The following is a 25,222-nucleotide window of genomic DNA, read 5'->3' on the forward strand; positions in this document are numbered from 1 at the left end:
TGTAACTGGACGTTCTAAATATGTTTGACCGTACGCTGCAGGGACCACTGTAGAAAGATCACATCCATGGGTTTGTACGTGTTAAGCCTATCCCAAACCTTAACCCTTACCTTAACCATTCGGAGTTAATGCCTAACCTTAAGATTTCGGAGTTAATGCCTAACCTTAAGATTTACGAGTTAATGCCTAAATTTTACCCTAACCTTAAAAATTCTGAGTTAATGCCTAAACTTAACCTGAAACACTTCAAAATGTGATATTTGCAACACCTTCAAAATTAGACGTTTGAGAAACATGGATGAACATCTAATTCTGACGTGAGACTGTGAGAGCTAGTTGGGAAGAGAGGCCCAGATAGTTATAGTTATTTTCTGTGTGTGTGCATGCGTGCGTGAGAGAGAGAGAGAGAGAGAGAGAGAGAGAGAGAGAGAGAGAGAGAGAGAGAGAGAGAGAGAGAGAGAGAGAGAGAGAGAGAGAGAGAGAGAGAGAGAGCAGACATACACTCCTCAGGTCAGTAGTTGTCCGTTGGAGTGTGTGACCTGCAATCTGTTGGCCATGCCTCTGTAACCTGGGTAATTAGAGACCTGCCCCCTGTTAGGAGCTATAAAAAAAACACACATACATGTTACTGACCATAATCCCAGAGCACCTTCATAAGTATCAGACCGCAATACAGATGGATGTGTGTGACAACTTCTTGTTCTAACTTACTCTGTTGTTTATCTGACTATAATGGCCGATAGCTGTATTGACCAAAGGTAATGTAACCTCATGGTTCTTACTAGTCCACATGTTTACTTCACTGTATTGCCAGTAGCCATATTGACCAAATCGAATGGTTCTAACTAGCTACCTTGTCTACAGGACACTAAGCACATTTCGAGGCACACTCCTTAGTACACTGGCTTCTCTGTGTGAGGGTCCATCCATCATCGGGCTGAGACAGGGCTGAGGACTATGGGTAATGGAGCATGGCTAATGTTATTAGCACCGGGACACAAACACTCTGTGGGGAATCAAAGACAAGGCGCTCGTTTGGGGGGGGGAACAGAATCCCAGAGGACCAACTTCCTGCCGCATGAGCAGACCGGCTCTCCCTAGGCGGGGGAAGTGTTAGGCAGCAGGACGCAAGCTCTCCTAACACACACACACACACACACACACACACATGCACACGCACACTCACAAACTAGCTTTCCCAACACATGAGGGAGTGGTCTGCAGGGGTCTCTAGTCCATAAACAAATTGATATGGAGGGGCACAACTGCACCCCTATTCACCAACTCAACCCCACCCCCTCAACACAGCAGAGAGACAAAATAGCCTGATAGACTATGTTCTCTCTCTCCCTCCACTTTTTCTCACTCTTCCTCCCTCTCCCTCCCAACCCCTCTCTCCATCTCTTCCTATGTCCCTCTCCCTCCATCCCACCCTCCTTTCTCGCTCTAGGTCTGCTGTGCTGGTGTCTATGGGGAGAAGCAGTGAACAAAGCTATGGTGCTGAGGAACCCTTATGGGACAAAGCAGCTTTCTAGACTCTCTGCATACATGCATGCCACAGGGACAATGAGGCATTTATTAGGGAGGCCAGCATCTGACACAAACACACATACACACACACTGGCTTACTGGGAGCTAGGGAACACTGGAGCAATGGGGCTGCAGTCTGGGAGAGCTGTGACTGACACCAGGGCTGTGAGTGTGTGTGTGTGTGTCTGTGTGAGCATGTGTCTGTAGATGCTGGCGTGTGTATATGTGTTGTTTGTTGTTGGGTTGTTGTCACCATATGGTGATGCAGAAGTATAGGAAACAGAACACTAGTTTGACACTGTACATCTCCCAGCCATGCATACAAAACAGACTGGCTGCACAGTATACAATAAAGATGTGATTACATTCCCAATCAAAATTGACTTTGTCTTAAATGTCTCCGTACGCTTGGCTAACTTCCAATACACAGACACATATCTGCTTACTGAACGCTCTGGTTTGAATGCTGGTGAGGTTCTTCTTTGGTTGGTTGACTGTGTGTGTGTGTGTGTGTGTGTGTGTGTGTGTGTGTGTGTGTGTGTGTGTGTGTGTGTGTGGCCCAGCCATGCATGGAGCGCCTTTGCATTCTGTTCAAGAGGAGCTGCAGACTTACATAATGGCATTCTAAAGACTATATGCACACACACACACACACACACACACACACACACACACACACACACACACACACACACACACACACACACAGTAGGGGTGACATCATTGAGACATTCCACATTTGTTGAGAGAAACACAGAGATCTAGGTTTTCAGAAGAGGGGGAGGGAAAGAGGAAGGAAGAGGAGGGGAAAGAGGGTAGGAGAAATGGCAAGAGCCCACTAGCCTCCAGCCTATAGCATGTGTATACCATGAATGTCCTGGCATGGATAAGGCGGCGGCTCTGGTCTCAGTGCTGAGTAGGAGCTCAGGCAGTAGGCTGTAGGCCAACGGTGCATGTTCCTGGGTTCCCATCTATTTATTTAGAGGTTCAGAATCAGATATATTTATTTTATTTTATTTGCCTAATTGTGTAGCATTTAGTTTACCAGGAACTTGTGATAAAAACAGTTAGAACACAAAAACCCTACACATATTACTGGCATACCTTTTGGCTGCTAGTTGAGGATGAGTTAACACGTGCACGCTATGTGTTATTTTCAACCTTAGGCCTACATAAAGGTGTAGGATATTAATTTGATCACTCTGTTGTTGCAGGAAATGTCAAGGTCTATTCAAGTTTTAAAAAGGCTTCTAAAGTTTGTAATTTCCACTTTAAAATGTCAGACTTGATTTGCCCTACCTACAACTGTATCAACCCCTACAAAAATGTCAATTCATCATAATCCACACTATAATTTACATTTCCTGTTGCTGCAGGATTATTTTCCTGCTGTAAGAAACTGATCAGATTAAGAGCCTACACTTGTAGCAATTCTTGTTTTCTTTATCCCTGCTTGCTAAAACAAACATGAGTTTGTTTTGAACTTATTAATCATACATTAACTTATTATACATGATATTTTTTATCATAAGATCATACAATCTGATTGTATTAATCATACATTCCAAATATGTGTCAGTATGTGCTTACATTTTGTTTTCACTAGGTTGGTGATCCCTGTCTGTCTCTCTGTCTCTCTCTCTCTTTCTCTCCCCAATTGTTGTTGCTAGGAGACTGAAGCATCGTCTGGCAAGGGCTGCCGGTGCTCTGGTACTAGATGTATTTTTTTCCTCCCTCTCTCTCTCTCTCGCTCTCTCAGTATGACTCTGAGGGATCAGGAGTAAGACAAACTCGTTTCAAGTGCTCAAATAACTGCAAGATTTGCGCGACTCACATTCTAAATAAAGTAAGTAATTAGTATTTTTAATCGTAAGTAACTTGTATTTTTTTTTATCTCTGGAGATTGGATTTAAAATGTGGCCATTTGCAAGAACGCATAGGCCTACGTAGGAGCATTTTTGACAGGTAGTCCACATGCGCGCGCTAAGGCAAGTTCAATTAAATGTTGACCGAATGAGGTGAGTAAAATAAAAATGTATGTTGTGGTGTGCGTTGTATTTACAGACACGCAATCATATCTGCATCCTTCATCATCATCAGATATTTGATTAATGCCAGTTCTCTTTCTAGACTAGAGAAAAAACAACTTGTCAGAGAAACGAAGGTTAATTGGAGTTTCAGAATGTCTGTAAAAGATGGCCATATCGGAGAAAAACGAAAGAAAAGTAATATTTTCTTGCGTAGCAGTAGCAGTGTTTTTCCGCAGCGTCGAGAAGTTATTTTGGCTGTTGTATAATTCGTTAAGCTACAGACACCAAATGGACAGAGGATTCCACGAAACCAAACTAATAAACGATGTGTGAAGGGGTAATAACTGCTTTCTAACCTCGGTGATATATTTGATGGATACAGTTACTGATGAGTTCATACAAGTATTTTGTTTAATTGTATGTTCCACCGACAAACTGCACCAGAACGCATCGATTTACGCACCCATCAATCTGCGGTGTGCTCCGCGACTGTGCCCTCCTTGTCAGCAGGTGAGCGAGCACGCGCGTTTGCGTACGTTCCTGTCTTTTCTCCCACGCAGCTATGGGATTTGGCAGGAGGTTGTATCTAGTCAATGGTGTCGACAAACACAAACTCATGTATGTGTTGTTATAGTTAGTTGGAGGTAGGCTAGCTGGATCTTGATTCAGAGAAGTGAACCGGACAGTGTCCTGGTATTAGGAGAGTTTTCTGTTGCCTCGGTGTTTCTCTGCTGCCTCTCAGGACTTTTGACTGACAGACAAGGGGTTCTATTTTAAGAAACCTAACGCAGTGGTAAATTGAAGCACAGGCTGTAGCGCTACAGGTTCAGGGGTGTGTCAGAAATACACTACATGACCAAAAGTATGTGGACACCTGCTCGTCGAACATCTCATTCCAAAATCATGGCCATTAATATGGAGTTGGTCCCCCCTTTGCTGCTATAACAGCCTCCACTCTTCTGGGAAGGCTTTCCACTAGATGTTGGACATTGCTGCGGGGACTTGCTTCCATTCAGCAACAAGAGCATTAGTGAGGTCGGGCACTGATGTTGGGTGATTAGGACTGGCTCGCAGTCTGCGTTCCAATTCATCCCAAAGGTGTTCGATGGGGTTGAGGTCAGGGCTCTGTGCAGGCCAGTCAAGTTCTTCAACAAACCATTTCTGTATGGACCTCGCTTTGTGCATGGGGGCATTGTCATGCTGAAACAGGAAAGGGCCTTCCCACAACTGTTGCCACAAAGTTGGAAGCACAGAATTGTCTAGAATGTAATTGTATGCTATAGCGTTAAGATTTCCCTTCACTGGAACTAGTGGGCCTTGCCCGAACCATGAAAAACAGCCCCAGATCATTATTCGTCCTCCACCAAACTTAACAGTTGGCACTATGCATTCGGGCAGGTAGCGTTCTCCTGGCATCCGCCAAACCCAAATTGGTCCGTCAGACTGCCAGAATGTGAAGCGTGATTCATCACTCCAGAGAACGGGTTTCCACTGCTCCAGAATCCAATGGCGGAGCGCTTTACACCACTCCAGCCAACGCTTATCATTGCACATGGTAATTTTAGGCTTGTGTGCGGCTGCTCGGCCATGGAAACACATTTCATGAAGCTCCTGACAAACAGTTCTTGTGCTAACGTTGCTTCCAGAGGCAGTTTGGAACTCGGTAGTGAGTGTTGCAACCGAGGACAGACGATTTTTACGCGTTACGTGCTTCAGCACTCCGCGGTCCTGTTCTGTGAGCTTGTGTGGCCTACCACTTCGCGGCTGAGCCGTTGTTGCTCCTAGACATTTCCACTTCACAATAATTGCACTTACAGTTGACCGGGGCAGCTCTAGCATGGCAGAAATTTGACAAACTGACTTGTTGGAAAGGTGGCATCCTATGACGGTGCAACGTTGAAAGTCACTGAGCTCTTCAGTAAGGCCATTCTACTGCCAATGTTTGTCTATGGAGATTGTATGGCTATGTGCTCGATTTTATAAACCTGTCAGCAACGGATGTGGCTGAAATAGCCGAATCCACTAATTTGAAGGGGTGTCCACATACCTTTGTATATATAGTATATGTTTCCTATTTTCTCTATCGCAATTATCAGCGCACTTGCTGGCATTGGCGCAAAACGGCTGGTTTTTGATGAATAAACAAGTTGTGGGTGCGTCAAGGCTTGGCCCCTCACTGGCCAATCAGAATGTGCTCCATGGCGAAATATGTGGTTGCTTCAAGTTGTGAAATATGTGGTGTCTTCAAGTTGTGTATATATGGTCTTTTATGTATTGCCTTGGATTCAACTCCAATTCCATTGTTAGTCCGATATAGTTTGTTAAATGGCTTACAGAAACAAAATAACAAAATGTAGACCTATCTTTGCTAAATACCTTAACTTTAACCCATTTGCAGTCCATATTGTTCTAAGTAATTGCATGGCTTCAATAGCATGCACACTGATATATGGGCTAGGTCTACTGTAAATTGCATTATGGCTGAGCATGGACATGCCAAACATTGTCAATAAGCAAGATTAAATTCATTATTGATAAGGCCTAAAAAGAGAACAAATAATTATAATACAATTATAAACAAAACGAAACAACAACTTGTTTTAAATAGGCTATGTCACACTTACAGGCACCATCATTTCTCCCCATGGGCATATAATATGAAAACAACGCAGACTATGGAGAGTTTTATGCACATCCAAACTTTTCACAGTAGCTGGACAAAGATCCAATATAAAGAGAAAGGGAGAATGTCCACTCACCGTTATACTGCTCCCAAATAGGCATATGTTTTATGAACATAATTGGAACCATTTTACAGATCAGATCACAATCACACATCTCTAGAAGTTGCATTGCAATCACGCCACAGACGTTGTCACAATAATACCAGGTAGGTGAATCATTCTAACAAGTTTGGTTGTAATAAAATTAAGCGAAAAACAAGCAATCTGTTTTTTTTTTTAAACAACAACAACAACAATAAATAAATGTTAAATGTAATGATATCATAAAATCTCCAGGATAAAAAAGACACACATTGCTGTTGAACCAGCCATTGTTCTATTAGGCCTAAGGGAGGGCTTGGGTTTGGAACATATGAAACGGAAAACAAGCCAATTGTTACAGTTTAAAGATAACTTGTAAATACAAGGTTCACCGGTATTCACAGAGGTTCTCATCTCTCATTTCATGATGGGCATGGACACGTAGCCTACATCATGGAGGGGGTTTTACGTACGTCCAAAACGGGACCTGCATGGCTAAAATAATATGGGCCTGCCTACAATGCATAGATAAAAAGGGAATGTCAGCTCAATGTTTTACTCTCAAACTTTATATTTTAATAAAGCTTTGGTGATTAAGATTTATTTCCAAGCGGTCTCAGGAGCCAAACCCTTTATCGACAGTCTTGACTACTTCGCGATTGCATTGGGCAGGACAAAAACAAGCCATAATTGAGTGGAGGGGAGGCTATGCTTGGTTTTTAACCAAATAAAACAAAATGGGAAAAAACATATATTTTTTAATGTTTCTAAATGCAAAGTATAAAGGCACCAAAAGCACATTAGGCTACTCTTGTTCCATGTGCATATGGGCAGTGTGCGTCACAGCTGGATAGGCTGCGTCTCCGCTGTTAAAATTCATGCCATAACCAACTGTGTTACCGCTAAAACCAGATTTTGGTTGGTCTTAAATATCCCTATCAGCGCTGCCTCAAATTAGCACTTTGGATCATGTTTTGGAAATGCCAGTGCGCCAATTTTTACATGACGAAATTGCAAACTAACGTGCGTTTGACACTAGTGCCGCCTTAACGCCAGCCAAAAATAGAGCCCTAGATGTGTCAGTGTGTGTGCGTGTGCTGTAAGTGAATGAGTGTGTGTGTGTGTTTCTGACTTGTCTATGTGTGTCACAGGGTGTCTCTCCTAAAAGGGCTCTTTCACATCACATGGCTTTACCTGACTCTCCTGAGTGCTTTGCATTTCTGTGTGTGTGTGTCTGTGTGTCTGTGTGTGTGTGTGTGCGTGTGTGAGTATGTTTGGATAATGGATAAGTGTGTCTGTTCCGTACAGTATGGGTGTGTATGTGATGATACATAATTTATTTCCCCACTGTCTGTACAGAATTTGTATCTGTATGTTTGGTGTTGTCGGTTGGTTATACATCTCTGCCGCCATAAACCAGTTACTATTATATAAATCTATCACAATTAATAGTAGTAGGCTAGTTGAAATCTATCACTATTCTAAATCAAGTAGCTCACAGTGCATAGGCTTAAATTATTATTCTTAATAGTCGAGCTAACGGATGATCAGTAATTCAATCTGGAAACTTCCCAGTGGGTTGTTTAGAGAAAGAGAGGGAGCGAGAATGAGTGTGTGTGTGTTCATGTAATGACACAATATTGCTGTGTATGTGTGTGTGAATGGATATGGCCTTGTATAGGCTAGGCGTTTGTGTAGATGTGTATAGATGATGCATGTGTGTGCGTGCGTGCATGTATGGCCTTCTAGACTATATTTTCCATGCAGCGCTGTACTCTGTAGGCTGAATGCAGTACAGAGCCTCCATCACAACATTAGCAGTTCAACAGCATTCTCTCTACTCAGCACAGGGAAATAAGCCCCTCTCAACTGAATGTTCCTGTGTCAAAAAAAATAAAATAAAATATTCGTCGCATACACAGTTAAGCAGATGTTATAACAGGTGCAGGGAAATGCTTGTGTCACTAGCTCCTAACAGTGCAGTAAAACATGTCTAACTAAATAATAATCAAATAATAGTACACAAATAATAAATAAAACAAGAAGCAAGAAATCACAAGTGTCAGGACGAATCCAGTTATCAACCCTAATAACACTGTATCAGTAATCCAAGTGCAATCGATGCCTATATACACCAAAAGATATGCTGAGAATGATATGTACAGCATTATATACACTGAGTGTACAAAACATTAGGAACACCTGCTCTTTCCATGACATAGACTGACCAGGTCAATCCAGGTGAAAGCTATGATACCTTGTTAATGTCACTTGTCAAATCCACTTAAATCAATGTACTGTAGATGAAGGGGAAGAGACAGGTTAAAGAAGGATTTTTAAGCCTTGAGACAATTGAGACATGGATTGTGTATGTGTGCCATTCAGAGGGTGAATATGCAAGACAAAAGATTTGAATGCCTTTGAATTGAGTATGGTAGTAGGTGCCAGGCGCACCGGTTTGAATGTGTCAAGAACTGCAACGCTGCTGGGTTTTTCACACTCAACAGTTTCCCTTGTGTATCAAGAATGGTCCACCACCCAAAGTACATCCAGCTAACTTGACACAACTGTGGGAAGCATTGGAGTCACCATGGGCCAGCATCCCTGTGGAACGCGTTCAACACCTTGTAGAGTCCATACCCCGACTAATTGAGGCTGTTCTGAGGGCAAAAGGCGGTGCAACTCAATATTAGGAAGGTGTTAATAACGTTTTGTACACTCAGTGTAGCTCAGTTGGTAGAGCATGGAGCTTGCAACGCCAGGGTTGTGGGTTCGTTTCCCACGGGGGGGGGCCGGTATGAAAAAAAAATGTATGCACTAACTGTAAGTCGCTCTGGATAAGAACGTCTGCTAAATGACTAAAATGTAATACACATGAGCTATGTCAAGAATCCAGTATATAAAATCAAATATATGTGTATAACAAAACTAAATGCAATGTACAGTAGCAGATATATTAGAGTGAGGTATGTGAAGAATACAGTATGAGAATACAGTATGTAAATAAGAATCACATTTTATTTGCCACATGCGCCGAATACAACAGGTGTAGACATTACCGTGAAATGCTTACTTACAGTCCTTAACCAACAATGCATTTGTTTTTTAATAAAAACGTAAAATAAAACAACAACAACAAAAAAGTATTGAGAAAAAAAGAGCAGAAGTAAAATAAAATAACAGTAGGGAGGCTATATACAGGGGGGTACCGGTGCAGAGTCAATGTGCGGGGGCACCGGCTAGTTGAGGTAGTTGAGGTAATATGTACATATGGGTAGAGTTAAAGTGACTATGCATAAATAATTAACAGAGTAGCAGCAGCGTAAAAAGATGGGGTGGGGGTGGGGGGGCAGTGCAAATAGTCTGGGTAGCCATGATTAGCTGTTCAGGAGTCTTATGGCTTGGGGGTAGAAGCTGTTGAGAAGCCTTTTGGACCTAGACTTGGCGCTCCGGTACCACTTGCCGTGCGGTAGCAGAGAGAACAGTCTATGACTAGGGTGGCTGGAGTCTTTGACAATTTTGAGGGCCTTCCTCTGACACCTCCTGGTATAGAGGTCCTGGATGGCAGGAAGCTTGGCCCCAGGGATGTACTGGGCCGTACGCATTACCCTCTGTAGTGCCTTGCAGTCGGAGGCCGAGCAGTTGCCATACCAGGCGGTGATGCAACCAGTCAGGATGCTCTCGATGGTGCAGCTGTAGAACTTTTTGAGGGTCTGAGGACTCATGCCAAATCTTTTCAGTCTCCTGAGGGGGAATAGGCTTTGTCGTGCCCTCTTCACGACTGTCTTGGTGTGTTTGGACCATGATAGTTCGTTGGTGATGTGGACACCAAGGAACTTGAAGCTCTCAACCTGTTCCACTACAGCCCTGTCGATGAGAATGGGGGCGTGCTCAGTCCTCTTTTTTTTTCCTGTAGTCCACAATCATCTCCTTTGTCTTGGTCACGTTGAGGGAGAGGTTGTTATCCTGGCACCACACGGCCAGATCTCTGACCTCCTCCCTATAGGCTGTCTCATCGTTGTCGGTGATCAGGCCTACCACTGTTGTGTCGTCGGCAAACTTAATGATGGTGTTGGAGTCGTGCCTGGCCATGCAGTCATGGGTGAACAGGGAGTACAGGAGGGGACAGGATCTAGTTGCAGAGGGAGGTGTTTAGTCCCAGGATCCTTAGCTTAGTGATGAGCTTTGAAGGCACTATGGTGTTGAACGCTGAGCTGTAGTCAATGAATAGCATTCTCACGTAGGTGTTCCTCTTGTCCAGGTGGGAAAGGGCAGTGTGGAGTGCAATAGAGATTGCATCATCTGTGGATCTGTTGGGGCGGTATGCAAATTGGAGTGGGTCTAGGGTTCCTGGGATAATGGTGTTGATGTGAGCCATGACCAGCCTTTCAAAGCACTTCATGGCTACAGACGTCAGTGCTACGGGTCGGTAGTCATTTAGGCCGGTTATCTTAGTGTCCTTGGGCACTAAGCAGGTGGTCTGCTTGAAACATGTTGGTATTACAGACTCAGTCAGGGACATGTTGAAAATGTCAGTGAAGACACTTGCCAGTTGGTCAGCACATGCTCGGAGTACACGTCCTGGTAATCCGTCTGGCCCTGCGGCCTTGTGAATGTTGACCTGCTTAAAAGTCTTACTCACATCGGCTATGGAGAGCGTGATCACATAGTCATCCGGAACATCTGGTGCTCTCATGCATGCTTCAGTGTTGCTTGCCTCGAAGCGATCATAGAAGTGGTTTAGCTCGTCTGGTAGGCACTGGGTCACTGGGCAGCTCGCGGCTGTGCTTCCCTTTGTAGTCTGTAATAGTTTTCAAGCCCTGCCACATCCGACGAGCGTCAGAGCCGGTGTAGTACGATTCAATCTTAGTCCTGTATTGACTTTTTGCCTGTTTGATGGTTCGTTGGAGGGCATAGCGGGATGTCTTATAAGCGTCCGGGTTAGAGTCGCGCTCCTTGAAACCGGCAGCTCTACCCTATAGCTCAGTGCGGATGTTGCCTGTAATCCATGGCTTCTGGTTGGGGTATGTACGTACGGTCACTGTGGGGACGACGTCATCGATGCACTTATTGATGAAGCCAGTGACTGATGTGGTGTACTCCTCAATGCTATCTGAAGAATCCCGGAGCATTTTCCAGTCTGTGCTAGCAAAACAGTCCTGTAGCTTAGCATCTGCGTCATCTGACCACTTTTTTATTAACCGAGTGTGTATGAACAGTGTTACCAAAACGCAATGTACAGTAGTAGATGCATGTATATTACAATGTGAAGAATACAGTATATAAATACACAGCGTGATAAACAGTATAAAGGAAACAGTCCAGTGTTTGTCTCTATATACAGTGGGGTCCAACATTTTTGACACCCTCGATAAAGATGACCAACAATGACTGCTCAAAACAAATAATTCAAACACTGAAAAAGGGGAAATCACGTTGCAGTGTGTCTGTGTGTATGTGCATGTGTCTGTCTGTGTCTGTGTCTGTCTGTGTCTGTGCCTGTGCCTGTATCTGTGTCTGTGTGTGCACGCTTGGGCATATGTGTGTCTAATTTCCGGCTGCCGTACGTCTGTCCATCCGTCAGTCCTCACAGTCTGTCAGTCTTTTCATACAGTAGCCAGACAGGATAGGAGAGAGGGCTTGAGCATTGACATGAACAGCATTCCCACAAGGGAACAAATCCCTGAACTGGTTCTGTGTGTCACCTGATGGTGCGTTTATTGCTTTTTCTGGGATGACGAAAACAATGTAATGTCATGAATTCATATGGCGCCCATGCAGTTCAGTTGTAGTGGTGTTACACTAAACTGATATATGAGTGTGTTATGTTTGTAGAATGAGTCTGGAAAGTTGTTCACAGTCAGCATCGTGATAACTCTAATCTCTAATCTCTAATGATGTCAATGGTTCATGTTCAGTAAAATACAGCGCATATGATGCTGCAGTTTTAGGTGCAGTATCGTGTTATGCTTATGTAGTGTAGTGTGTGTGTGTTTGTATATGGACAGTGGGAGGGCTTTATTGACCAGAAGTCCTATGTTGCTCGATGCACTTAATGTTTCTTTGTAACACTTACACCGTTCTGCTCTGTCGAAGAAACAGAGAGACTACAAACCACTGCTGCTGCATGTAGCGCAACACTTAACAACACACACACCACAAGAGATGGTTTGGAGAATGCCCCCCCTCTCTCTCTCTCTCTCTCTCTCTCTCTCTCTCTCTCTCTCTCTCTCTCTCTCTCTCTCTCTCTCTCTCTCTGTGTGGTCTAAGGTAGTGAAAGAGTAGTGGGACAACCGGATATCCCTAGAAAAACAGAAGAAAAGCATAACCTGATATCCTGGGTCCGTTCAACGTACATGCATAATGTAAGCTCGCACCGGACACAGGGCATGTAACATCTGTTGCTCTTCAGAAGAAAAAGGAGTAGGCGAGAAGGGAAATAGCTCAAAAGCTAAGGAACTCCCTGCTGAAAATAACAGCATAGACCAGCATAAATTTCAAGCTGGTCCATGCTAGTCTATGTTGGTCAGTGCTGGTCAGATGCTGGTCAAGCTGGTCTGACCAGCATGGTCTAGCTGGTTCTGCTGGCTGACCAGCATGGTCTAGCTGGTTATGTTGGCAGACCAAGCTGGTCTTTGTTGTAAAAAAATTGTGCCAACTGTTAGTGGAAGTGTTGTACCAGTTTAAGTGGTTTTATTGTACTTCTGTCACAACGAGCCTCACTCAGCTTAGGCAGTAAGATGTGTCCCGGTAACCGGCTGGCACCCAGTGCTGGACCGCACACATTACAAATAGACCCAGGGAACAACCGCTATCGTGAATGTTGTCATACCCACCAGCCAGTCATAGGTACCGGTGCCACAGCACCTTGTAACTCAGCTGGAAGAGGGACAGAAAGCTCTGAAAACTGACCCCTTCTGTGGTAATTGAATCTAATTCTCTTGAATGAAACCAATCGCTTATAGAACCCATAACCTGTATCACTAGGCACCTCATATGGACTTTGGGCAGGAATCAGCATTGAATCCCAGTAATGAGCCTCCTATGGGGAGGATGCCCCTTGTGGACAGAGAGTGAATTGCCCAACTTATTACTCTCACCCTGGGGAGATTGATATACCCTTTGAACCCTGGAATGTGGGGCAACAGAGGGCGCATTAAATATGGACAAGACAACAACACAACATACTAGACATACAAGGAAACAAATTAATTTGGGCATGGTCGCGAACCCGGCTTGTTAGCCTTCGTTGTTTTGGTCACGTTAGCAATCGTACTTATTGATATAGCCAGGCCAAGCAATCCGAAGAATAACTAATTGTTTGTGATTAGGAAACTTACGAAAACAAATACAAACTTCAGCACACAATGTCCATGGGGTGAACACGCTCTACCACTAAGGGACAGTTTAGTTGGCGAAACGTCTCATTTTCTAATTGTTTGTTTTGTAGCGTGAATCGTTTCTGTTCACACCGAGGTGAAGAGCGGAATAATTGAAGGAATGAATCCGAGCTTCACGCTTATCACCTGTGGAAGGCGGGGCATCCAGCAAGGAGCAGATTTCATTGGCCTTGTCAGGTGTGAATTTAGCTCCTTCAACCAAAGTCGCAAGAGTGCGACTCCCCATAGTGTGTTGTACCGAAGTTGACTGACTGAAAGGGAACAGGGGTGTCAATCAATTTGACCCCTACCTTTTTGAGAGAAAAAAAGATTACTTGTTAAACAAAATCTCTTTCTCTGAGCAATTGTATTAGTATAAAATAATATAAGATCCCAATTGTTGCTCATCTTTATCAAGGGTATCAATAATTTCGGACCCCACTATATATATTATGTCCAGAACATCCTGCCTTGTGCTGTCCCTACCAGCCCCATTCAGAATCGAGATAAGTGCACTGATCTCAGTCATTCATGTAAATCATTAATTGATGTCAACGGGAGACTTGGGATGAGGAATGGGAGGAAATGTGGGTTAAGCACATGGATCTCAAGTCAGAATACCATCCTAAGCGAGTTGCGATTGCAAAATCAGTCAGCAATAAACCCTCTGAAGCTCAGTTGGTAGAGCATGGTGTTTGCAACTCCAGGGTTGTGGTTTCGATCCCCACGGGGGGCCAGTATGAAAAAAGTATGAAAATGTATGTACTCACTAACTGTAAGTTGCTCCGGATAAGAGCGTCTGCTAAATGACTAAAATGTAAATGCAGGGGTGTTGCTACAAAGATCATTGTGTTGATTCAGATCATGTCCAGGTTTGTTTATTTTGACTTTGGACAACCAAGTGAGTGTCTAGTATTTATTTAGTACTGACCCAAAACACTTGTTCCTGTGCAGATCTAATCACCTGAAAAAATAACTGATGAAGGCCAAAAGCCAAAATGCATTGGTTCTACTTTTAGCAATAAATAAGCTTTTTTATTGAATTCCATTGTCCTCCAAGTGTTACTGAATCTCATCTCTCCTTCAGTTTGCTCCTCAATTCATGCACCTTGGTTGGAAAGCGAGGTAGCGGCAGTGATCCCTTCCTTTTGCACCAGATCTAATCAACTCAAAGCTGGCTGTGGCTTTAGACACTGACAGGTCTGACAGATCTAGTGACTCGATGATAGATACATCCCTACTGCTACCAATGCAGTAGAGCAGGGATGGGCAACTGGCGGCCCGCGGGCCGGCCTCCCTTTTGAAGGCCCTTGGATCAATTTCACACAAAAAAACTCAGTCGGGGTCTCTATTTATTATTGAGAGTTACAATAATAGAATACACAATGTGCAATTTTGATATTTGGTTGTGCATCAGCAGTTTTTCTCTTCTTATGTCAGTCACTGATAGTCAGTCAATTAGCCCATGTCAGGTAAATTTTTATTTATTGCCAAGTTAGTTTAGCGGCCAGTTATCAAAACCTGTTATCATGGTTGAATTACCGTCCGGGGGGCGCCAATTGAAGAAATTATATTAAAAACTGCAAGCTTTTCTCTCCACCCTATGGATGTGGGTACGCAGACCCCAGATCTTTTGTGGCCACCACCCCCATCAAAGTTGCCCATCCCTGCACTAGAGTTTATATGGTATTAGATTAGTCTAATAAGGGTTAAGTTATAATGTGCATCATTTCTCACCATTAAACCATCCTAATCAATAATCAATGATGTGTGCTGTGGTCCTTAACGCCCTGCTGACCCCTACACAGAGCAGGGCTTGTTAGACTAACGATCAGGCCTGACATGGCCAATATACCACGGCTAAGGGCTGTTCTTATGCACAACGCAACACGGAGTGCCTGGACACAGCCCTTAGTCGTGGTATATTGGCCATATATCACAAACCTCCAAGGTGCCTTATTACTATTATAAACTAGTTACCAATGTAATTAGAGCAGTAAAAATACATGTTTTTTCATACCCGAGGTATACGGTCTGATATAGCACGGCTGTCAGCCAATCAGCATTCAGGGCTCGAACCACTTAGTTTATAATAAATAGATAAATACTAATGGTAATGACAATGTGTGTGTGTGTGTGCGTGCGTGTGCATCCATGTGTGTGTGTGTGTGTGTGTGTTTGTGTGTGTTGTTAAGTGGTGAACTACATCTAGCAGCAGTGGTTTGTAGTTACTCTTTTTGTGAATGTTACAGAGACACATCAAGCCTACCAGAAATGCAGGACACACACTCACACAGTCAGGGGCACTAGCAGGCAACTCGTCTTGGAGTAATAGCCAACAACGATCTCTCGTCTCCAGCCGCCAGCCCCCCTCACTCTCACCCCAGGAGTTAACCCTTCACCCAGTCAGTGTCCTGACTACTCATCAGGCAAAGTGTTACTACAGAGACAGGTCATAGTGGTGTGCAGACACCCCAGGTTAAAATATACAGCCTGTGAATTCCATTGATTATTTATGTAGGCCTATTTTGTCTTGCACTAGTATACACATTGGCACCCTCGTTCCCCAACCATATAATTACTAATCATAGAACAGACATTCTCATTCAAAACAACCATAACAATAAATAGGCCTATATTGCACCGCCATATTGGGCACATGAATGTTAGAGTTGATTCCATTCTATTAGTTCTAAATTGTCTGGCCATGACCTGTGACCCACAGGGCGCTGACTGTGAGGCCTGATTGTTACTCTAACAAGCCCAGCTCTGTGTAGGGGTCAATAGGGCATTAAGGACCACAGCACACATGATTGATTATTGATTAGGATGGATGAATGGTGATAAATGATGTGCATTGTAAGTATTAACCCTTATTAGACTAATCTGATAACATACTACCTCTAGTGCATTGGTAGGAGCAGTATCTATCATCGAGTCACTAGCTCTGTCAGATCTGTCATTGTCTGAAGCAACAGCCAGCTTTGAGTTGATTAGATCTGCTGCAAAGGGAAGGGATCACTGCTGCTACCAAGCTTTCCAACCAAGGTGCAAGTATTGAGAAGCAAACTGAAGGAGAGAGGAAATTGAGCAACATTTGGAAGACAATGGAATACAAAATAAAAAAAGCTTCTTATTGCTAAAAGTAGAACCAACGCTTTCATCAGGTTGTTTTTGTTGTAGATTAGATCTACTAAATAAATACTAGAGCCTCACTTGGTTGTCCAAAGTCAAAACAGAACACATATTTTAACAGACACACCTGGACATGATCCGAAACAACACAATAATCTTTACAGCAACAGTACTGCATTTCTGGCTGATTTTTTGCAATCACAACATGATCAGGACGGTATTCTGACTTGAGATTCATGCACTTAACCCATATTTCCTCCCATTCCTCCTCCCAAGTCTCCCATTGACATCAATTAATGATTTACATGAATGACTGAGATCAGTGCACTTATCTCGATTCTGAATAGGGCTGTTAGGGACAGCACAGTGCAGAATGGTCTGGAGTGTACAAAACATTAGTAACACGTGCTCTTTCTATGACATAGACTGACCAGGTGAATCCAGGTGAAAGGAATGATCCCTTATAGATGTCACCTGTTAAATCCACTTCAATCAGTGTACAGTGAGGGAAAAAAGTATTTGATCCCCTGCTGATTTTGTACGTTTGCCCACTGGCAAAGAAATGATCAGTCTATAATTTTAATGGTAGGTTTATTTGAACAGTGAGAGACAAAATCCAGAAAAACGCATGTAAAAAATGTTATAAATTGATTTGCATTTTAATGAGGGAAATAAGTATTTGATCCCCTCTCAATCAGAAAGATTTCTGGCTCCCAGGTTTCTTTTATACAGGTAACGAGCTGAGATTAGGAGCACACTCTTAAAGGGAGTGCTCCTAATCTCAGCTTGTTACCTGTATAAAAGACACCTGTCCACAGAAGCAATCAATCAATCAGATTCCAAACTCTCCACAATGGCCAAGAACAAAGAGCTCTCCAAGGATGTCAGGGACAAGATTGTAGACCTACACAAGGCTGGAATGGGCTACAAGACCATCGCCAAGCAGCTTGGTGAGAAGGTGACAACAGTTGGTGTGATTATTCGCAAATGGAAGAAACACAAAATAACTGTCAATCTCCCTCGGCCTGGGGCTCCATGCAAGATCTCACCTCATGGAGTTGCAATGATCATGAGAATGGTAAGGAATCAGCCCAGAACTACACGGGAGGATCTTGTCAATGATCTCAAGGCAGCTGGGACCATAGTCACCAAGAAAACAATTAGTAACACACTACGCCGTGAAGGACTGAAATCCTGCAGCGCCCACAAGGTCCCCCTGCTCAAGAAAGCACATATACAGGCCCGTCTGAAGTTTGCCAATGAACATCTGAATGATTCAGAGGAGTACTGGGTGAAAGTGTTGTGGTCAGATGAGACCAAAATCGAGCTCTTTGCCATCAACTCAACTCGCCGTGTTTGGAGGAGGAGGAATGCTGCCTATTACCCCAAGAACACCATCCCCACCGTCAAACATTACATTTACATTTACATTTTAGTCATTTAGCAGACGCTCTTATCCAGAGCGACTTACAGGAGCAATTAGGGTTAAGTGCCTTGCTCAAGGGCACATTTACGTCATTTAGCAGACGCTCTTATCCAGAGCGACTCACAAATTGGTGCATTCACCCTATAGCCAGTGGGATAACCACTTTACAATTATTTTTTTTTGGGGGGTAGAAGGATTACTTAATCCTATCCCAGGTATTCCTTAAAGAGGTGGGGTTTCAAATGTCTCCGGAAGGTGGTGAGTGACTCCGCTGTCCTGGCGTCGTGAGGGAGCTTATTCCACCATTGGGGTGCCAGAGCAGCGAACAGTTTTGACTGGGCTGAGCGGGAACTATGCTTCCGCAGAGGAAGGGGAGCCAGCAGGCCAGAGGTGGATGAACGCAATGCCCTCGTTTGGGTGTAGGGACTGATCAGAGCCCGAAGGTACAGAGGTGCCGTTCCCCTCACTGCTCCATAGGCAAGCACCATGGTCTTGTAACGGATGCGAGCTTCAACTGGAAGCCAGTGGAGTGTGCGGAGGAGGGGGTGACGTGAGAGAACTTGGGAAGGTTGAACACCAGACGGGCTGCGGCGTTCTGGATGAGTTGTAGGGGTTTAATGGCACAGGCAGGGAGGCCAGCCAACAGCGAGTTGCAGTAATCCAGACGGGGAGATGACAAGTGCCTGGATTAGGACCTGTGCCGCTTCCTGTGTAAGGCAGGGTCGTACTCTCCGAATGTTGTAGAGCATGAACCTGCAGGAGCGGGTCACCGCCTTGATGTTAGCGGAGAACGACAGGGTGTTGTCCAGGGTCACGCCAAGGCTCTTCGCACTCTGGGAGGAGGACACAACGGAGTTGTCAACCGTGATGGCGAGATCATGGAACGGGCAGTCCTTCCCCGGGAGGAAGAGCAGCTCCGTCTTGCCAGGGTTCAGCTTGAGATTGGTGATCCGTCATCCATACTGATATGTCTGCCAGACATGCAGAGATGCGATTCGCCACCTGGTTATCAGAAGGGGGAAAGGAGAAGATTAGTTGTGTATCGTCAGCGTAGCAATGATAGGAGAGGCCATGTGAGGATATGACAGAGCCAAGTGACTTGGTGTATAGGGAGAAAAGGAGAGGGCCTAGAACTGAGCCCTGGGGGACACCAGTGGTGAGAGCACGTGGTGCGGGAGACAGCTTCTCGCCACGCCACTTGGTAGGAGCGACCGGTCAGGTAGGACGCAATCCAGGAGTGAGCCGCGCCGGAGATGCCCAGCTCGGAGAGGGTGGAGAGGAGGATCTGATGGTTCACAGTATCAAAGGCAGCAGACAGGTCTAGAAGGACAAGAGCAGAGGAGAGAGAGTTAGCTTTAGCAGTGCGGAGAGCCTCCGTGACACAGAGAAGAGCAGTCTCAGTTGAATGACCAGTCCAGAAACCTGACTGGTTTGGATCAAGAAGGTCATTCTGAGAGAGATAGCAAGAGAGTTGGCTAAAGACGGCACGCTCAATAGTTTTGGAAAGAAAAGAAAGAAGGGATACTGGTCTGTAGTTGTTGACATCAGTGGGATCGAGTGTTGGTTTTTTGAGAAGGGGAGCAACTCTCGCTCTCTTGAAGACGGAAGGGACATGGCCAGCGGTCAAGGATGAGTTGATCAGCGAGGTGAGGTAGGGGAGAAGGTCACCGGAGATGGTCTGGAGAAGAGAGGAGGGGATGGGGTCAAGCGGGCAGGTTGTTGGGCGGCCTGCAGTCACAAGTCGCAGGATTTTATCTGGAGAGAGAGGGGAGAAAGAAGTCAAAGCATAGGGTAGGGCAGTGTGAGTAGGACCAGCAGTGTCATTAGACTTAACAAACGAGGATCGGATGTCGTCAACCTTCTTTTCAAAGTGGTTGACAAAGTCATCCACAGAGAGAGATGAGGGGGGATTCAGGAGGGAGGAAAATGTGGCAAAGAGCTTCCCTAGGGTTAGAGGCAGATGCTTGGAATTTAGAGTGGTAGAAAGTGGCCTTAGCAGCAGAAACAGATGAAGAAAATGTAGAGAGGAGGGAGGGAAAAGATGCCAGGTCGGCAGGGAGTTTAGTTTTCTTCCATTTCCGCTCCGCTGCCCGGAGCTCTGTTCTGTGAGCTCGCAATGAGTCATCAAGCCACGGAGCTGGAGGGGAGGACCGAGCCGGCCGGGAGGATAGGGGACACAGAGAGTCAAAGGATGCAGAAAGGGAGGAGAGGAGGGTTGAGGAGGCAGAATCAGGAGATTGGAGGGAGAAGGATTGAGCAGAGGGAAGAGATGATAGGATGGAAGAGGAGAGAGTAGTGGGAGAGAGAGAGCGAAGGTTGCGGCGGCGCATTACCATCTGTGTAGGGGCAGAGTGAGTAGTGTTGGAGGAGAGCGAGAGAGAAAAGTAAACAAAGTAGTGGTCGGAGACATGGAGGGGAGTTGCAGTGAGATTAGTAGAGGAGCAGCATCTAGTAAAGATAAGGTCAAGCGTATTGCCTGCCTTGTGAGTAGGGGGGGACGGTGAGAGGGTGAGGTCAAAAGAGGAGAGGAGTGGAAAGAAGGAGGCAGAGAGAAATGAGTCAAATGTGGACATAGGGAGGTTGAAATCCCCCAAAACTGTGAGGGGTGAGCCATCCTCAGGAAAGGAACTTATCAAGGCGTCAAGCTCATTGATGAACTCTCCAAGTGAACCTGGAGGGCGATAGATGACAAGGATATTAAGCTTAAATGGGTAGTGACTGTGACAGCATGGAATTCAAATGAGGAGATAGACAGGTGGGTTAGGGGAAAAATTGAGAATGTCCACTTGGGAGAGATGAGGATTCCTGTGCCACCACCCCTCTGACCAGATGCTCTCGGGGTATGCAAGAACACATGGTCAGACGAGGAGAGAGCAGTAGGAGTAGCAGTGTTTTCAGTGGTAATCCATGTTTCCGTCAGCGCCAGGAAGTCGAGGGACTGGAGGTTAGCATAGGCTGGGATGAAGTCAGCTTTGTTGGCAGCAGAACGGCAGTTCCAGAGGCTGCCTGAGACCTGGAACTCCAGGTGTGGGGTGCGTGCAGGGACCACCAGGTTAGAGAGGCAGCAGCCACGCGGTGTGAGGCGTTTGTGTAGCCTGTGCAGAGAGGAGAGAACAGGGATAGGCAGAGGCATAGTTGACAGGCTGTAGCAAATGGCTACAATAATGCAGAGGAGATCGGAATGAAATGAACTAAACATCTGGAAGAAGAGAGAGCAGGGCCTCCCTCACCAAAACTTCCACCTCAGAAACTATAATTGTTTCACTGAACCACCCGAACAAAAACTCTCCCAACTTCCACTTTTAGAAATCAGAATTGTTGTGAACCACAGCGGTTCAATGTTTAAAGGAGTAGACTCAACCCACTTTATTCAGCTAGCTAACTATGACACCATAGCTAACTAGCATGCTAGCATCCAATAACACACAGTTTAGCACCAACACTTGGTCACAACAAACCACCAATAGTGTGTTAACACACTAAGCAGATAATTCGTGTCCGTGTCTAGTTCCTTTCATAACGCAGCAATAATTAAACGTTGGCTAGCTTAGCACAAATATATTGTATTTAGCTGCCACAGTACAGCACACAATGGCTACTGTGTTGACTCTGTTCGAAAAAACGGCTAGCTAGCTAGCTTCGTGCTACACCGAAGACAATGCCAACCTACAGTAACTACCCACAACAGCCCACGATGCCTAACTATGACACCATAGCTAACTAGCATGCTAGCATCCAATAACACACAGTTTAGCACCAATACTTGGTTACAACAAACTACCAATAGTGTGTTAACACACTAAACAGATAATTCGTGTCCGTGTCTAGTTCCTTTCATAACGCAGCAAAAATTAAACTTACCTCCTGCTAGAGAAAACACAACCATATCTATATGGAGGTGGAAACATTATGCTTTGGGGGTGTTTTTCTGCTAAGGGGACAGGACAAATTCCCCGCATCAAAGGGATGATGGACGGGGCCATGTATCGTCAAATATTGGGTGAGAACCTCCTTCCCTCAGCCAGGGCATTGAAAATGGGTCGTGGATGAGTATTCCAGCATGACAATGACCCAAAACACACAGCCAAGGCAACAAAGGAGTGGCTCAAGAAGAAGCAGATTAAGGTCCTGGAGTGGCCTAGCCAGTCTCCAGACCATAATCCTATAGAAAATCTGTGGAGGGAGCTGAAGGTTCGAGTTGCCAAACGTCAGCCTCGAAACCTTAATGACTTGGAGAAGATCTGCAAAGAGGAGTGGGACAAAATCCCTCCTGAGATGTGTGCAAACCTGGTGGCCAACTACAAGAAACGTCTGACCTCTGTGATTGCCAACAAGGGTTTTGCCACCAAGTACTAAGTCATGTTTTGCATAGGGGTCAAATACTTATTTCCCTCATTAAAATGCAAATCAATTTATAACATTTTTTACATGCATTTTTCTGGATTTTTTTGTTGTTATTCTGTCTCTCACTATTCAAATAAACCTACCATTAAAATTATAGACTGATCATGTCTTTGTCAGTGGGCAAACGTACAAAATCAGCAGGGGATCAAATACTTTTTTCCCTCACTGTAGATGAAGGGGAGGAGACAGGTTAAAGAAGGATTTTTAAGGCTTGAGACAACTGAGACATGGATTGGGTATGTGTGTCATTCAGACGGTGAATGGGCAAGAAAAATGATTTAAGTGTCTTTGAACGGAGTATGCCAGGCGCACCGGTTTGAGTGTGACAAGAACTGCAACGCTGCTGGGTTTTTTACGCTCAACAGTTTCCCGTGTGTATCAAGAATGGTCCACCACCCAAAGAACATTTACATTTTAGTCATTTAGCAGACGCTCTTATCCAGAGCGACTTACAGTTAGTGAATACATATTTTTTTATACTGGCCCCCCGTGGGAATCGAACCCACAACCCTGGCGTTGCAAACGCCATGCTCTATCAACTGGCCCTGGACGACGCTGGGCCAACTGTGCGCCGCCCATGAGTCTCCCGGTCGCGGCCGGCTGCGACAGAGCCTGGATTCGAACCAGGATCTAGTGGCACAGTTAGCACTGCGATGCAGTGCCTTAGACCATCCAGCCAACTTGACACAACTGTGGGAAGCATTGGTGTCAACATGGGCCCGCATCCATATGGAAGGCTTTCGACACCTTGTAGAGTCCATGCCCCGACGAATTAAGGCTGAGGGCAAAGGGGGGTACGACTCAATATTAGGAAGGTTTTTCTAATGTTTTGTACACTCAGTGTATTTATATATACAGCTGCGGAAAAAATTAAGAGACCACTGCAAAATGATCAGTTTCTCTGGTTTTACTATGTATAGGTATGTGTTTGGGTAAAAATAACATTTTTGTTTTATTCTATAAACTACTGACAACATTTCTCTCAAATTCCAAATAAAAATATTGTCATTTAGAGCATTTATTTGCAGAAAATGACAACTGGTCAAAATAACAAAAAAGATGCAGTGTTGTCAGACCTCGAATAATGCAAAGAAAATAAGTTCATGTTCATTTTTAAACAACACAATACTAATGTTTTAACTTAGGAAGAGTTCAGAAATCAATATTGGGTGGAATAACCCTGATTTTCAATCACAGCTTTCATGCGTCTTGGCATGCTCTCCAACAGTCTTTCACATTGATGTTGGGTGACTTTATGCCACTCCTGGTGCAAAAATTCAAGCAGCTCGGCTTTGTTTGATGGCTTGTGACCATCCATCTTCCTCTTGATCACATTCCAGAAGTTTTCAATGGGGTTCAGGTCTGGAGATTGGGCTGGCCGTGACAGGGTCTTGATCTGGTGGTCCTCCATCCACACCTTGATTGACCTGGTTGTGTGGCATGGCGCATTGTCCTGCTGGAAAAACCAATCCTCAGAGTTGGGGAACAATGTCAGAGCAAAAGGAGCACGTTTTCTTCCGGGACAACCTTGTACGTGGCTTGATTAATGCGTCCTTCACAAAGACAAATCTGCCCAATTCTAGCCTTGCTGAAGCACCCCCAGATCATCACCAATCCTCCACCAAATTTCACAGTGGGTGCGAGACACTGTGGCTTGTAGGCCTCTCCAGGTCTCCGTCTAACCATTAGACGACCAGGTGTTGGGCAAAGCTGAAAATTGGACTCATCAGAGAAGATGACCTTACTCCAGTCCTCTACGGTCCAATCCTTATGGTCTTTTTCTTCTTTGCTTCTCATTGATGAAGGGCTTTTTTCTAGCTTTGCACGACTTCAGCCCTGCCCCTAGGAGCCTCTTTCGAACCATCCTCGCCATGCACTTCACCCCAGCTGCCGTTTGCCATTCATTTTGTAGGTCACTTGATGTCATCCTACGGTTGTTGAGTGACATTCAAATGAGTTGTCGGTCATCCCGGTCAGTAGAGAGTCGCTTTCGCCCTCTGCCGGTCTGTAGCTTTGTTGTCCCCAATGTCTGCTGCTTGACCTTGTTCTTATGAATCGCCGTCTTTGAAATTTTAAGGATGGAAGCAACCTGATGCTCACTGTATCCCTCTGCCAGTAAAGCCAGAATTGAACCCTTCTTTCCGTTTCAACTCTTTTGGCATGGTCAATAGTTATTTTTCTATTAATATTACTTTTGAGGTACTATTAGCACTGTTTTTGCCATCCAGCTGGTCCTATTGCAAGAGGATAGTGATGACCACAGCAGTGGTTTTTATACTTTTCCTTGTTAAATAAGATTTGGTTCATGTCATCACCTAATCAGTACCTAATTCAGTAGAATGAGGTGTGCCTGTGTTGGAATTCAACAGACACTGGAATGGAATGGCTGTCATACATGTAGAGATACTGATTTAAGAAGGTTTTTTAGTGGTCTCTTAATTTTTTCCACAGCTGTATATATATGCAGTTTAAGTCGGAAGTTTACGTACACTTAGGTCGGAGTCATTAAACCTCGTTTTTCAACCACTCCACAAATGTCTTGTTAACAAACTG

General features: G+C 44.7%; 1 protein-coding gene across 1 annotated transcript in view; it reads left to right on the top strand.

Moving 5' to 3' along the window:
- Window positions 1–3,294: 3,294 nt before the first annotated feature.
- LOC121576584 (metabotropic glutamate receptor 3-like) overlaps window positions 3,295–25,222 on the top strand; it is a gene marked incomplete at its 3' end in the record, with an annotated part of 46,782 nt that continues 24,854 nt past the window's right edge. The window contains exon 1 of the mRNA XM_045206494.1: window positions 3,295–3,376. The remainder of the gene's footprint in view (window positions 3,377–25,222) is intronic.

The sequence above is a fragment of the Coregonus clupeaformis genome, chromosome 23 (assembly GCF_020615455.1).
Source record: "Coregonus clupeaformis isolate EN_2021a chromosome 23, ASM2061545v1, whole genome shotgun sequence".
NCBI classification, from domain to species: Eukaryota; Metazoa; Chordata; class Actinopteri; order Salmoniformes; family Salmonidae; genus Coregonus; species Coregonus clupeaformis.